This window comes from Amblyomma americanum, chromosome 7 (assembly GCF_052857255.1).
Source record: "Amblyomma americanum isolate KBUSLIRL-KWMA chromosome 7, ASM5285725v1, whole genome shotgun sequence".
Lineage (NCBI taxonomy): Eukaryota > Metazoa > Arthropoda > Arachnida > Ixodida > Ixodidae > Amblyomma > Amblyomma americanum.
The window spans coordinates 90,917,373-90,931,422 of NC_135503.1; the positions used below are offsets into that span (position 1 = coordinate 90,917,373).

At 52.5% G+C, this 14,050-nt stretch overlaps 1 protein-coding gene across 1 annotated transcript in view; it reads left to right on the forward strand.

Moving 5' to 3' along the window:
- The window catches only part of LOC144097921 (uncharacterized), a 54,255-nt gene that overhangs the window by 3,922 nt on the left and 36,283 nt on the right, over window positions 1-14,050 (forward strand). The window lies entirely within an intron of this gene.

Here is a 14,050-nt window from a genome sequence, read left to right on the forward strand (position 1 = left end):
CGCTTGGGATGATTTGCACGAACATAGTACTGAACAACTCTGCAGCCATAGCGACAAACGTGCTATCACCGCTGAAGAAAACATAAAGCCCCGCCACATGGGCAAAACACTGTGTACACGCACACGCCCACACATACGCAGTATTAGATGGCGCAGTATAGAGGCTGTTTGTGCCTAAGCATTTATACCGGCGTACTGCGCATTTGCCTTCCAGCACTTGCGACATTACGAGCCAAGAATACAGGCATCAGAGGCAAAAAAGAATCAACTTTGGTCATTTGATGAACTTATCAGTCCGTGCGTCTTTATTTCTTAATGCACGAGGTACCATAATGCCGTCTTAGATTCTTGTGCCGCGTGTTTTTGCGACGATGGCGTCAATTCAGTTTTTTTTTTCCTCTGTGGTGGCGAGGCACGCTCGCGTGACCGAGGCCTCGCCAGTGTGCACGCAAAGGAAGGTCATCGCACAGAGAGCGCGGACCACTCAAGCTGGTACTTTTGGCGGCAAAGGATGAGCTTCTTTCCTCCGCTGCGCTTGCCGGGTTGGAGCGAGGACACGAGTCTACTGCTTGAAGCCCCGCTGGCTTTGTTGCTGGCGGCGGCGTGCTCCTTCGGAACTGGCGACATGCGGAGAAGACGGCAAAGACAGCGGCACTGACTATCTTTTGTGCGAATCCTTCGGAGTCAGACGAACCCAATGCTTCACGTCCGACAGGGCCGGCGGCCCCTTCATGCTGGCGCCCTGTGCAACCGCACTGGTCGCTCACCCCAAAGGCCGGCACTGGGCTTGGGCTGGGTTATCAATGCGAAGGCAAGATAACCGCTGGTCCTTAAGGGTAACGGAGTGGATTCCAAGAGAAGGCAAGCGTAGCTGGGGGCGGCAGAAGGTTAGGTGGGCGGATAAGATTAAGAAGTTTGCAGGCATATAAGGTGGGCGTAGCTGGCAAAGTACAGGGTTAATTGGAGAGACGTGGGAAAGGCCTTTGCCCTGCAGGGGCCGTAGTCAGGCTGATGATAATGATGATGGTGATGATGAGCTTGCACTATGTGAGGCGAAATAGGGAATGTAAGTAGGGCCGAGTAAGAGAACCAAGAAGTACGCAGCGATTGACACAAAAAACGTGCGCCATTATTTCAACCTGTCGAACAACATTGTTAAGTGTACTCAACCGCAGCGGTTTCCTCTCGACGAAAAGGTCTGGCCGGGTGTTCCCTCTCGATCAAGAAGAACCTTGACGACCAGTCCACTCCAGTCAACTTACGACGCACTTTTACATGTCGGTGTAGTCAGGCTGATGATGATGATGCATTTTGGCTCAGAACTGCGGCGGGCGCCGCCGGATTTTCTGCAGAACGGGACCCTTAAACCTATCGCTTTAAAGTTGTGTTAAATCGTAGCCTCTATAAAGAGAAGATTTAGGCTGCCCTGTTTCAAGCTACAAACATCGAACTGGTTTACCACCGCGCTGGTGTCTGCAAAGTTAAAATGAGCTGTTCATTTCAGCTTTCTGCATTTAATGACGGCGAACGGCGACTTCTTTTTTCGGCTCCTACATGACTCATCCGCCTGGTAAGTTCCGTGAAGTGGCCTCAGAGAATAGCCATGTTTAGGAAGCAGTGTTGTGAAAATTACAAGATCAAATAGCATTGATCTTCAACCGGCGTGGTCACGCCATTTCGACGTTTCTCGTGTTGCCTAAAAGAAAGAAAAACGCTTACAAATACATTTACAGGCGGTGCACACAAAGTTTACCGAACAAATATTGCCGCACTCAGGCTTTTGTATAACAGCGACAAAGGTAGATGTCGCTGTCAAATGAGGAAGAAAAGACCATAGCCGGAACGTTCGAGGCGACACGTACACGGATACGCTCATGCCGAACAGGGAGCGCTTTTTTAAGGGCGCTACACTTGCAGTGATTTCTTCGATTCAGACAGACTGAACATTCAGCATTACGCAACTTGGTTGGTTGCTCACGTTAAATAGCCAGGGATTAAATAATATTTCTCAAAACAGTGAGCTTAGTATCGCGTCTATCGACATCGTCCTGTAGACAGGTGCTGCCACTTGTAATGGTATTATGTAATATAGCAGCCCAGTGCGGTCCCAGTGCAGGCAACTGCCGAAGAGGAGAAAGACGGTTGAGCTCTATGCGCGAGACCTGTCTGAGGAACTGCCTTTTTGAGCTAACTGGACGTCGCGCTGATGCCGCCTTGATCGCTGCCTTGCAGCTGCCTTCTGACTTCGCCCAGAACGCCCGAGCCACCCTTCATTTGGTGGAAGTGTGACTGGGTCCCATCCTAGAACTTCATAACAGAACCTTGCCGCCGCCACACGCTATGCCTGACGAACACAACCAGACCACATCCACCTTTCCCGCTACCATACACGACCCCCTCTCTTCCGCGGCCACGCCGATGAGGACGTCGACGACTGGCTCTCCACGTATGACCGCGTGAGCCGCTATAATAACTAGGACGACGCCGTTAAACTGTCGTCCCTCATCGTCTACCCGCGGATGTGTCCCATCAATGGTTCCGGAACCACGAAGCGATCCTTCCGATTTGGTCGGCGTTGCTGGGATTCAGGTAACGTGATTGGGCCGGAAAAGAGACGAGGACGATCGGAGGAAGAAAACCTGGAAAACTTTATACAAGCACTATTTACGTTATGTGCAAGTACGGGCAACTGAGAGTGCTTCTCAGTAAAGAGAGCTTCTTAGGAGTCGGGAGTCTCTGATACCTCTCAAGAAGGGGGCTCCCTCTGGCATCAAACCAGCAGGTCCTTAAATACTCTTCGTAATTCCCAGATCCCTATCTGGGGAATACAGTTCAAAGAATGATGTCCAATAACACGATGGCACTGAAGGTACCACCCACGGCAGGGCGGTCCTGATGTTTCTTCGCAGCTCGGTCGAGGGAAAGGGAACAGGACCCGGTCACGTTGTCGCCCCGCGGCTTCCAGGTGGCCGCGCACGTGCGTCCGGACCGCGCCCATGTTGACCCGCAGGGCACATGCATGACACAGGAATGCAGGCTGTCTCCCAGCAGGTGTCGAAAGATCTTGTACTGGTGACCGGAACGTGGAAGCTCTGTCGAAGGTGCGGCACTCGGGCAATTGTTCAAATCCAGCGTGACTGAAGGGGACCACACTGATACCGCACTTCGTCGTGGCGAGGACCGGAACGGATACGCTTATGGTCGTCGATGGCATTCCTGTTGAACACGTGGGGACGCTATTGTCGTCGTTGCTTCTGGCAGTCCTGCAGTCCCGTCTCCCCCAGAGGGCTCACCCACCCTCGCGGTGGTCTTCAGGGAATCCTCCCCATGCCCAACTTCGCCGAATTCCACAGCAGGAAGGAAGCGCGAGCACAACAGCACCCCCGCCGCCAGATATTGCGCCTGGAAGATGAACTGCTCGCACGTAGCTCGGCTGACTGGGCGTGCCAGGAACTAGATGCTCTTTGGGAGTTTTCTGATGACCTTCAGTGCCGAAGCTCGGCATCGCTTCCCCTCGTCAGATGGCCGTTTTAGGAAATTCTCTGCAATGCTAGCCAAACGGGATCACAGACGCCAAACCACACCAGACAAAAGAAAGTGCCCTCAGAACCCACTCATCCCGCCAGACCAAAACTCAAGGCCAAAACTGCACTTAGCAAAAAAAAACTTCAACTAAAATTTGAAGAGATCAAATCTTTTGCCTGAATGAACACATGGTGTCTCCCGACGAGTAGTTTTGATAGGGCACCTGTCCAAGGCGTGTGCTCCCGCTCGAGGCGCACTTGAATAGGAAAAAAAATTCGCTAAATGAAATCAGGTTGGTGCTCAGAGGGCACGCGGTACGGGAATAGGTGACTTGATTTGGCCGACGTGGCGTTCGATTTTGCCCGCCTCAATACCTCAGAGTTAAGGCACGTTACGTCACTCGATCTTACTTATCCTGGCTTGTTTGAAAACACCGCCTCAAAGTCGCGGGCGACGTTTTTCATGTCTCCTCGTTGACTTTCCGACAAACGTGGCTCTCTGTCGATTGAATTTAGGAGCTCATTCGCTGCCTGCTCGTCCTCATGTATGACATAAGGTATGTCTGAGATCTCTTCCTCTGGCATGTTCAGCGCCATGTTAACCACGGCCTGACGCTGCACATAACGCTTCATCAAATTACTGTGGATTATCCGATTGTGTTTGTTCTTAAATTTGACCTCATAGTTGGTGTCTGAAAGCTTGGACACCACCTTAGCTGTCCCTTCCCATTGCACCTCAAGCTTGTTCCTTTTTGACGGACGCAGCAACATCATTTGATCACCAGGTTGAAAGGTGCGCTTGCGTGCCGATTTGTCGCAGTTCACTTTAGACAGTGACTGTGCTGCTCTGACATTTGCTTCCACGAGGTCTCTGGTTTTCGCAAGTCTTTCCAGTAGTTTCAGGACGTATGCCATTACACAGGGATCCTCTCCGTAACCCTCCCATGACTCCCTTAGCATGCGCAATGGGGTCCTCAAGTCACGCCCGTAGACTAGTTCCGCGGGGCTGAATCCTAAGCTTTCGTGGGGAACGGATCTCATTGCAAAGAGTGCTGCTGGAATGCAGCCTTCCCAATCTCCCTTATGCTCAAAACACAGAGACCTAAGTATCCGCTTTAGCACTGGGTGCATACGCTCGACTAGATTTGACTGAGGGTGGTGAATGGAAATGCGGATTATTTTAATCCCACACCGTTCAAAGAACGTTGTTGTCAAGCAGCTTGTGAACACGCTTTGTATCTCTGCAGGGAACCCCACGCGAGAGAAAATTGACAAAAGTGCGTCTACAACACATGCGGAACTTAGCTACTTCAAGGGAATGGCCTCGGGAAATTTGGTTGCCACGCAGAGTGAGGTCAGAATGTAGCGACTACCAGAGTCGGACGCTGGCAGTGGGCCGACAGTATCTATTACAAGACGCCGAAAGGGCTCTGTAATTATGGGAACTAGTGTCATGGGTGCTTTCCATTTATCCGTCGACTTGCCGACCCGCTGGCAGGTGTCGCAAGATCTAACAAGCTGTTCCACATCTTTCCAGCAGCGAGGCCAGTAATATTCGAGGGCTAATCTAGCTTTTGTTTTCTTTATGCCCAGGTGGCCCGCACATGCATTTCCGTGTGCGAGCTCTAGAAGCTGCCGCCGGTACTTCTCAGGCACTAGGAGTTGCTCATATGCGCGTCCCTTAGATTCGCAGTATTTCCGGTACTGAAGGCCTGATTTCTCATGAAAGGTGATGTTTTTTCTGGCGACTCCCTCGCTCACCTTATTGCTTAGAGCTCTTAACGATGGGTCGTTTTTCTGCTCTGCAATAAGTGCTTTCCTATCAACCTTAGTCAACTCCTCCCAACAAGTCGAAGCAGGTGTTCATGTCGAACCCTTCGCGTTGGTTCCTGTTGCCCCATTCTCTACGGAATTGGCAGTTACTTGGATTTCATGAGCCACCGCCTGTTCGGGAACACCTTCATGGTCATGGTCATGCGGTTTAGACAGATCAGTTTTTCTGCAAGGATCCCCCGGCTGGTCGGGAGAGTGGTTCGGTGCCTGCTCATTTATCGGAGCGCAGTCGAGTTTCTTTGAGAGCTTTCGCGCTCGAGAACGTGTTAGCGCTATGAAAGCCAAGCCCGAGGTGAAAGAGGAACCTTTCTCTTTCAGCAGCTGCTCAGAGTTGTTCGAAAACAGGTAGGGCAAGTGTGTCGGCAAGTTTGCGCTAACTGCCGCTTCTGTGTCTAGCCTGCTAAAAGTTCCCTCTAGGGTCACCTTCGCTATAGGCAAGCATGCACTCTGTTCTTCGGCGACCTGCTTAATACAGGCGTATTCGCCGGTGTAGTTCTTGGAGGAAACACAGGACGGGTGAGCAACATCCACGGTAGCCGCTGAATCCCGCAGTGCCCTGAATTTCTTGCCATTTATAACCACGTCCCGCATGTATGGCTCCAGCAATTTAAGGTTTTCCTCCGACTCTCGCATGTACGCGAACGCCATCTTTTGCTGTTTGCAGTTCACTGAGATGTGACCCTCCTTGTTGCAATTATAGCAGACAATGGGCTTTCGCGCTTCAAACGCGCGAGCTCCAGGTGCCTGCTATTTCGGCGAATCAGCAGATTTGGGTGACTCCATCTTGTTTTCGCTACCTCCTCCTTTTAATCCCGCTTCCTCTGTTCGGCGATCTCGGCGTGCTGGTGGCACCCTTCGGTCGGGGATTCTCTTTAAATAGGTTTCTCCCTTTTCTAGCCCGTTATCGTACCCGTGCATCTCAGCGGTCTTAAGCCACTCATATAAGTTGACTTTAAGCCGGTACGCGAAGTCAGTATGCGACTCTCCGCCTTTCTTTGCCTGCCTGAATCACTGCCTAAACGCTTCAGTAGAAAGCCGGTACTTTCTAAGGAGTGCGCTCTTTACCTTCTCGTAGTCATCACACTCTTCCCGTGAGAGGCAAGCCACCACTTCGGCCGCCTTGCACGGAAGGAGAGGAAGTAACTTCTCAGACCAAGCGCTCTTGTCGATGTGCACCTTCCCGCATGCGCGTTCGAAATTTACCAAGAGTGCAATATCGCCTCCCACGCGGTATGGCGAGACGAGATCCTGCAATCTCTGCCTCCCTTGCTCCTCTACCGAAGCTACATGGCTAAGACGCGCCATATTCCCTCCGTTCGACGCGATTTCGAGCTCCTTTATTTTTCGAGCATGTTCTCTCGCTTTTTCCTCAGCCTCACGGACCTCCCGTCTCTCTTGAGCCAACCGAAGCTCTTCTTTTTCTTTCTGCTCGCATAATTCCTGTCTTTCTTGAGCCAACCGAAGCTCTTCTTTTTCTATCTTGCGTCCAACAATCGTTTCCAAAGCCTCGTCGACCTCATCAGTAGTCACCTCCTCCTGCCGCATAACCTCGAGTATTTCTTTTTTTCTGTTCGCAGAACATAACGAAATCGCCAGCTCCTGGCAAATCTCGAGTAGGTCCTGCACTTTTAACTTCTCCATCGTGAGTTCCACCATGCGTTAGCAAGGTCACTAAAACAAAAGCCCCAGCTTGAAGTGGACAAAGCAGTTTCCCTAAATCAATTTCTCAGACAACAGGAATCCGCACCTAGCATCTGCCTGTGCTAGCAAGGTCTGGCGAAATGAACGGAAAGCATTGGGCACTCACCCTGCCAAGGTATAGCTGACGCCTGTCAGTCCCGTAGCTGCCGAGGTCCGTTGGAGCCGGTAACTTCACGTGGACATCCCACAGCTGCCATCCAGTTGTTGGGATTCAGGTAGCGTGACTGGGCCGGAGAAGAGACGAGGACGATCGGAGGAAGAAAACCTGGAAGACTTTATGCAAGGACTATTTACATTATGTACAAGTACGGGCAAATGAGAGTGCTTCTCAGTAAAGAGAGCTTCTTAGGAATCGGGAGTCTCTGATACCTCTCAAGAAGGGGGCTCCCTCTGGCATCAAACCAGCAGTTCCTTAAATACTCTTCGTAATCCCCAGATCCCTAGCTGGGGAATAAAGTTCGAAGAATGATGTCCAATCACACAATGGCACTGAAGGTACCACCCACGGCAGTGCGGTCCTGATGTTTCTTCGCAGCTCGGTCGAGGGAAAGGGAACAGGACCCGGTCACGTTGTCGTCCCCGCGGCATCCAGGTGGCCGCGCACGTGCGTCCGGACCGCGCCCATGTTGACCCGGAGGGCACCTGCATGACACAGGAATGCAGGCTGTCTCCCAGCAGGTGTCGAAAGGTCTTGTACTGATGACAGGAACGCGGAAGCTCTGTCGAAGGTGCGGCACTCGGGCAATTGTTCAACTCCAGCGTGACTGAAGGGGACCACACTGATAACGCACTTCGTCGTGGCGAGGACCGGAACGAATACGCTTATGGTCGTCGCTGGCATTCCTGTTGAACACGTGGAAACGCTATTGTCGTCGTTGGTTCCGGCAGTCCTACAATCACGTCTCCCCCAGAGGGCTCACCCATCCTCGCGGTGGTCTTCAGGGAATCCTCCCCATGCCCAACTTCGCCGAATTCCACAGCAGGAATGAAGCGCGAGCACAACAGCGTTTAAGATTGCCTTTGCGGACACATTCGGCCGGCCTGCCGTTCACAAGCTTCATGCCGAACAACTGTTCCGTGGTCGCTCGCAGCAAACCGGCGAGACATTCACTCGCTACATCGAGGGTGCTGTGGACTTTTGCCACCGTCTCAATCCGACAATATCCGAAGCAGACAAAATTCCCCACATCATAAAGGCCATCGAGGACGACGCGTTCCAGATGCTGCTGGCGAAAAATCCTCAGACTATTGCAGAGGTGACCACCCTGTGCTTCAGGTATGACGAACTGCGGCGGCAACGCGCTTCCACCCGCCGTCTTACCAACCCTGTGGAGCCCCTTGCATGTTTGTCGTTTGGTGGCCTCGACCAGCCGCCGTTGCTAACTTAACTAATGGATTTCATTCGTGAAGAGGTTGCGCGCCAACTGTACCTCATGCCGTCCATCTCCCAGTGCTCAGTCTGTCCACCGAGTCATCCACGAGAAGATCACTGAGGCGATTACCTCTCCTTCACCTGTCAGGCAGGTGAGCGCGGCGCTCACATCCTCAGAGGCAATTGCTTCTACTTTGCCTGTCGCGCAAGTGAGTGCGCCGCTCACGTACGCAGATCTGCACAACCGAGGCGCCCTCCCACCCCTGCCACCTACGCTTCTGTGAACGCCTATTCTTCTCATTCACCAACCTCCACTGCACTGTCGCCGCCACCTCCTCGCCTGGTGCCCCGGCTTCGCTTTCCCGCTCTTAACCCGGGGCGCACATCGGATAACCGCCCTATCTGCTACGCCTGTGGTCTGCCAGAATACGTGGCCAGGCTGTGCCGCCAGCGGCTGCCGATGTCCTACTTTCGGGCTCCTGCAGGGCGATATGGCTATGCATGCACCTGCGCCAACCTTCTCTGACCCTCATCCGACGTTTCCCTCCTCGAATTGTGCCTCTTACGCCACCCGTCGGTCACCTTCGCCTCGCCGCCGATCATTTTCTCCCATGATCCGTCGACCCCCGCCAGCTGTTGAGTAGAACTAAGAGCCGCAGTGCCGGAGGCAAGCACTGCGCTTTCGTTAACTTTACAAGTCCTCCGTTTTCCCTTTCGAATGTGTCTCCCTGTACATGTCGACGGTATCGCCGTTTTTGCGCTCGTTAACACCGGAGCTGCCGTGTTGGTTCTGAGCGAAGCACTCCGTCGCCGGCTTTACTAGGTCACTACGCCCGTCCCAAACGTTTCCCTCCGCACCTCAACTTCACACCGCATTGACCCCATCGCCACGTGCACTGCCCGAGTGACTATTCAGGGCGTTTTATACGTTATTGACTTTATTGTTCTTGCGCACTGTTCTTACGACGTCATTTTAGGCTGTGACTTTATTTCGACCCACCAGGCAGTGATAGACTGTACCTGTGCTTCCATCGCCTTGTCACCGCTGTGTGAACCACCCTTGTGCGACGTCTTTATGCGCTCCGCCAAACTAATCGTCGCTTCTGACACCGAAATTTCTCTGCCCTCACCCGCCCTCCTGCCTGTGTCTTCTCTTTCTACACCTGATGGCACCTTTCTATACAATCCGACTGAGCCTGGAGCGCATCACTTGAGCCTTCTGCTTCCGTTCACAGTTCTGACTATCCTTAGTGGCTGTACAGCAATTTACGTCTCCAACCCGTTTTCTTGCCCGTGAAGCATTCGACCCCGCCTTTACTTATTCGGTTCCCGACGACACACATCCGCTTCACGTCGCCACCCTGTCCTAGTTCTCCTTCGCCTGCCCCCGACTACCGTACTCTGTTTTCGACCGCCATCGAAGGCAACCTTTCACCGCCCAATGTGATCAGGTCATCACCCTGCTTCACCGTTTTCATACATCATTCGACTTCCCGCAGACGACTTTGGGCCACACATCTGCCGTCGTTCACCATATTGACACCGGTACGCATGCTCCATTACGCGCCCATATCGCGTATCGCCCGCGGAGCGCCAAGTGATCAACACCCACGTCGCCGATACGCTTAAGCGTGGTGTCATTAGAAGCGCCTCACAGCCCGTAGGCCTCCCCTGTGGTCCTTGTTAAAAAGAAAGATGGCTCCATCCGGTTTTGCGTCGATTAGCGACGGCTGAACAGGATTACTCGAAATGACGTTGTTGGATGTGTGGAGCTCGGAGTCGCACTCTGACGGAACCACGATCAAGACGACGCCTCCTCCGACCACAGCCACCACCAGGGCAGGACTGCGGACGGGTCAAATGAGTTGGGTGATTGGGAGAAAGGTTATGAGTGGGTTATTTACATATTTAAAAGCGTCAAGATCAAAAGTGGGGATTCCTCACCGAATGGAGGATGATTGTTCACTGCACTCGCTGTCGGGTTTTATATCGTTCCTCTTGCTTAAATTCTCCAGGTTGAAGACGCCCTCGCCGGGGTGGGAATGGCCTGAAACTCTCACTCACGCACACAAACTCACAACACCGCACATAAGGACACGCTCCCGTCACATGTTGAGCCCGAGAGAGAGGAGGACGCCGCCGGGGCTATGTCGACTGCTGTAGGTGATGTCGTCTGTCCAGCCGAAGGTTCGCACGTGCGGCCGACACGTGTTGTTCATTAGATGGCAACCGACGCGCAAGGCCGGAACGCAAGGTCGGGAAGAGAATCCGGAAGGGTTCTTTGCCCTTAGAGATGCTTTCTATGGCTGGGGATGATGACCGCCAGCCCTCCACGGTGCTAGCACGCCGAATAGCCACCGGAAACGAGGCGCTTGTGTTGCCTGACATAGCAGCGGCAATCTGGGAAGATAACGTCAGGTTGTAGCCGCGGCGGCGTTCAGCACGGGAGGAGACGTTTGAAAGGGGGGTCCGGTTGTGCTCAAACTGCAGGCATTCGCTCCTTCGGGTACCACACTCCGATCGGGCAAAGCTAGGTAATTAAAACCAGCGGACACCTGGGTCCATCTTCGTGTGGTCCTTGACGGCAGGCATGGGAGTGATCACCATCGAGTTTCTCGAAGCCACGCAGTAGAAACAGATGCCTACAGGCGAGGCTGGCTGTCGCCGTTGCTAATTACTAGACCTGTCATCGCAATCCTTAACAACGTCTACCCGCTGCCTTGTATTGATGACGCTTTCGATTGCCTACAGGTCTTCTCATCCTTGGACTTAAGATTTGGCTACTGGCAGGTCCTGATGGCTGAACCTGACCGCGCGAAAACAGCCTTTGTAACCCCAGACGGCTTATATGAATTCAACGTGATGTCGTTTGGGCTATGCAACGCACCTGCCACATTCGAGCACATGAAGCACACTATTTTGAGCGGGCTCAAGTGGCGCTCCTGCCTTTGTTACCTTGATGATATTGTTGCGTTTTCTTCAGAATTTCCTGCCCATGTACGTCGCCTGCAACGCGTCCTTACTTGTCTGACTGCTGCTGGCCCTCAACTAAATTTTAAGAAGGGCTGCTTTGCCGCTAGGAAGCTCCATATACTGGGCCATGTATAGTCTTCAAGGCTGGTGTTCTTGTCCCCGCAAAACTTCGTGCCGTTGCTGCCTTTCCCAAACCATCGAATCTTAAGGAACTGCGCAGCTTTATTGGTTTATGCTCATATTTACGGCGCTTTATTCGAAATATTGCTTTCATAATAGCCCAGTAAAACGCCTCCTCGCTACAATCGACAATATCTCGACGTGGACACCAGCTTGCGATGACGCCTTTACCACTCTACGCCGCCTTCTCGTCTCACCCCCGATTCTCCGACATTCTTACCATAGTGCACCGACTGAAATCCACACTGACGCCAGCGGAGTGGCTCTTGGCGCAGTGCCCGCCCAGGGAAAAAAGGCTTCTGGTGAATACGTGGTGGCTTACGCGAGTCGCACCCTGACAAAAGCTGAAGCTAATTATTCGGTTACAGAAAAGGAATGCTTAGCCATCATCTGGGCGATCGGAAAATTTCGGCCTTACGTCTATGGCCACCAATTTTATGTAGTAACAGATCATCACGCACTGTGTTGTCTATCTTCTCTGAAGGTTACGTCTCGACGTCTTGCTCGTTGGGCCCTCCGTCTGCAGGAGTACGCCATTCATGTCGTTTACCACTCCGGCCGCAAACATTCCGATGCTGACGCCCTTTCCCGTTCCTCTATTCCGAATGACCCGTCTGCTCCATCCCTCGCCGCTTACGATTCCTCGTCCCGTGAAATCTCGGACATGCCGATCGAACGGCGCAAAGACCCTTGGATCGCCTCCATTATCGCTTTACTGTCTACTTCCTACCTTTCTGCTTCTCGAACTCTCCAATTCCAAACTCGGCATTTCGCTGTTCGCAACGATCTGCTCTACCGCCGTAAGTATACCTCTTGGAGGGGGTGCAAATGGCTTCTGGTTATCCCCCCCCCCCCCCCCACATCCGCTCTGACATCTGCGCCGGCTTCCATGCTGATTCCCAGTGTGGTCATGCTGGTGTGTTGAAAACATATACACGCTTGCGTCTGCGGTACTACGGGCGAAGCATGTACCGCTTTGTGCGACAATATGTGCGCTCTTGCCAAGTTTGCCAACGCCGGAAGACACCGTCTCGCCTCCCCACCTCACCCACGCAGCCACCCACAAGCCTTGCCCACCCATTCGACCGCGTTGGGATTGATCTTTACGGTCCCCTTCCCCCGACTCCGCACGGCCATCGTTATGTCATCGTCGCCATCGACCACCTCACCCGTTACGCGGAAACCGCGTCGAACCACTCGCTCTCTCATTGGATCTGCGTCGTCGTGGGCGTGAAATTGTCCACGTCAGCCGCCTAAAGCGCCTAAACGACCCCCAGGTTGTTTGCTCGCCTTGAGTCGCTAGGATGGCTCCTTCTTTGCCGGAGGGTGATTGTAATATAGCAGGCCAGCGCGGTCCCAGTGCAGCCAATTGCCGAAGAGGAAAGAGACGGTTGAGGGAGTTCAATGCGCGAGACCTGCCTGCGGAACTACCTTTTTGAGCTAACTGGACGTCGCGCTGACGCCGCCTGGATCGCTGCCTTCTGCCTTCGCCCAGAACTCCCGAGCATCCTTACATTATCAATGGGTTCGAGTTACAAGGATCTGTCACGCTTGACGCGTGGCGCCATGCGAAATTTGTGACATCATCACAACCTGCCCATCAGATTGTGAGCAAACAACCCACCGTGGCAGGTGGCAGTTAAATTAATGATTTGGTGCTAGACATTGTTCGGAAATTGCAACCTGTGTGTCACAAGCCCCACCGGTGGCTGTGCTGGAACAGTCACTTGCCGGGTCAGTGGCGTATTGCTTAATGACTGCATCACTGGTACGCGGAGGTGTGGTACGAGGACTCTCAGCGATCTATGAATGTAGTGTCAAGACTGAACAATTGCGCGTATATGATCATTAACCCATTTACTCTAACGAGTCATACCCTTAAGACAGAGCTTTAACAAAATCAGCAGAAACAAAAAATGCTAACTCATTCAAACGATCCATTGATGGATAGAGGAAAAAAATTATTTCAGAGTCAATCAATCGGAGGGTCGCAGGACTTTGTCCTCTTCTCTCTCACTAGGCGTCGGCCGTTAATCCCCTGGGACTCAGCGCCGTCTAAAGCTTGATTGATGATGTTTCTTTGGACTTCTGGGTTGTGCATCAGAACCTCCCATGGGTCTGGGGCGCGTGTGTTGTCGAGGATAGCCTACGTGTATTTAATCCAGACTTTCTAGCGTCGTGTTAATCTTCGGAAACGGAATGTGAACATACGATTGCGAACACTTACATAAAAAGTATCACTTTTTCGATACACAATTCCAGCTACTGTACGGCTTTGTACAACGTTTTGTACTTGCCGCTTGAAGATGAATAATTGATGTTTCTCATTCCAGCGCCTATTGGCCTTCTTGTGGCGTGCACTGGATATTTTATCCGGAACAAAAGTAAAATATCTTGTGGCGTCTGAAAGGATGACGAGCCATAAAGTTCATCTTGCATTGAAAAAAGAATCCTTTGGGGTAGATTT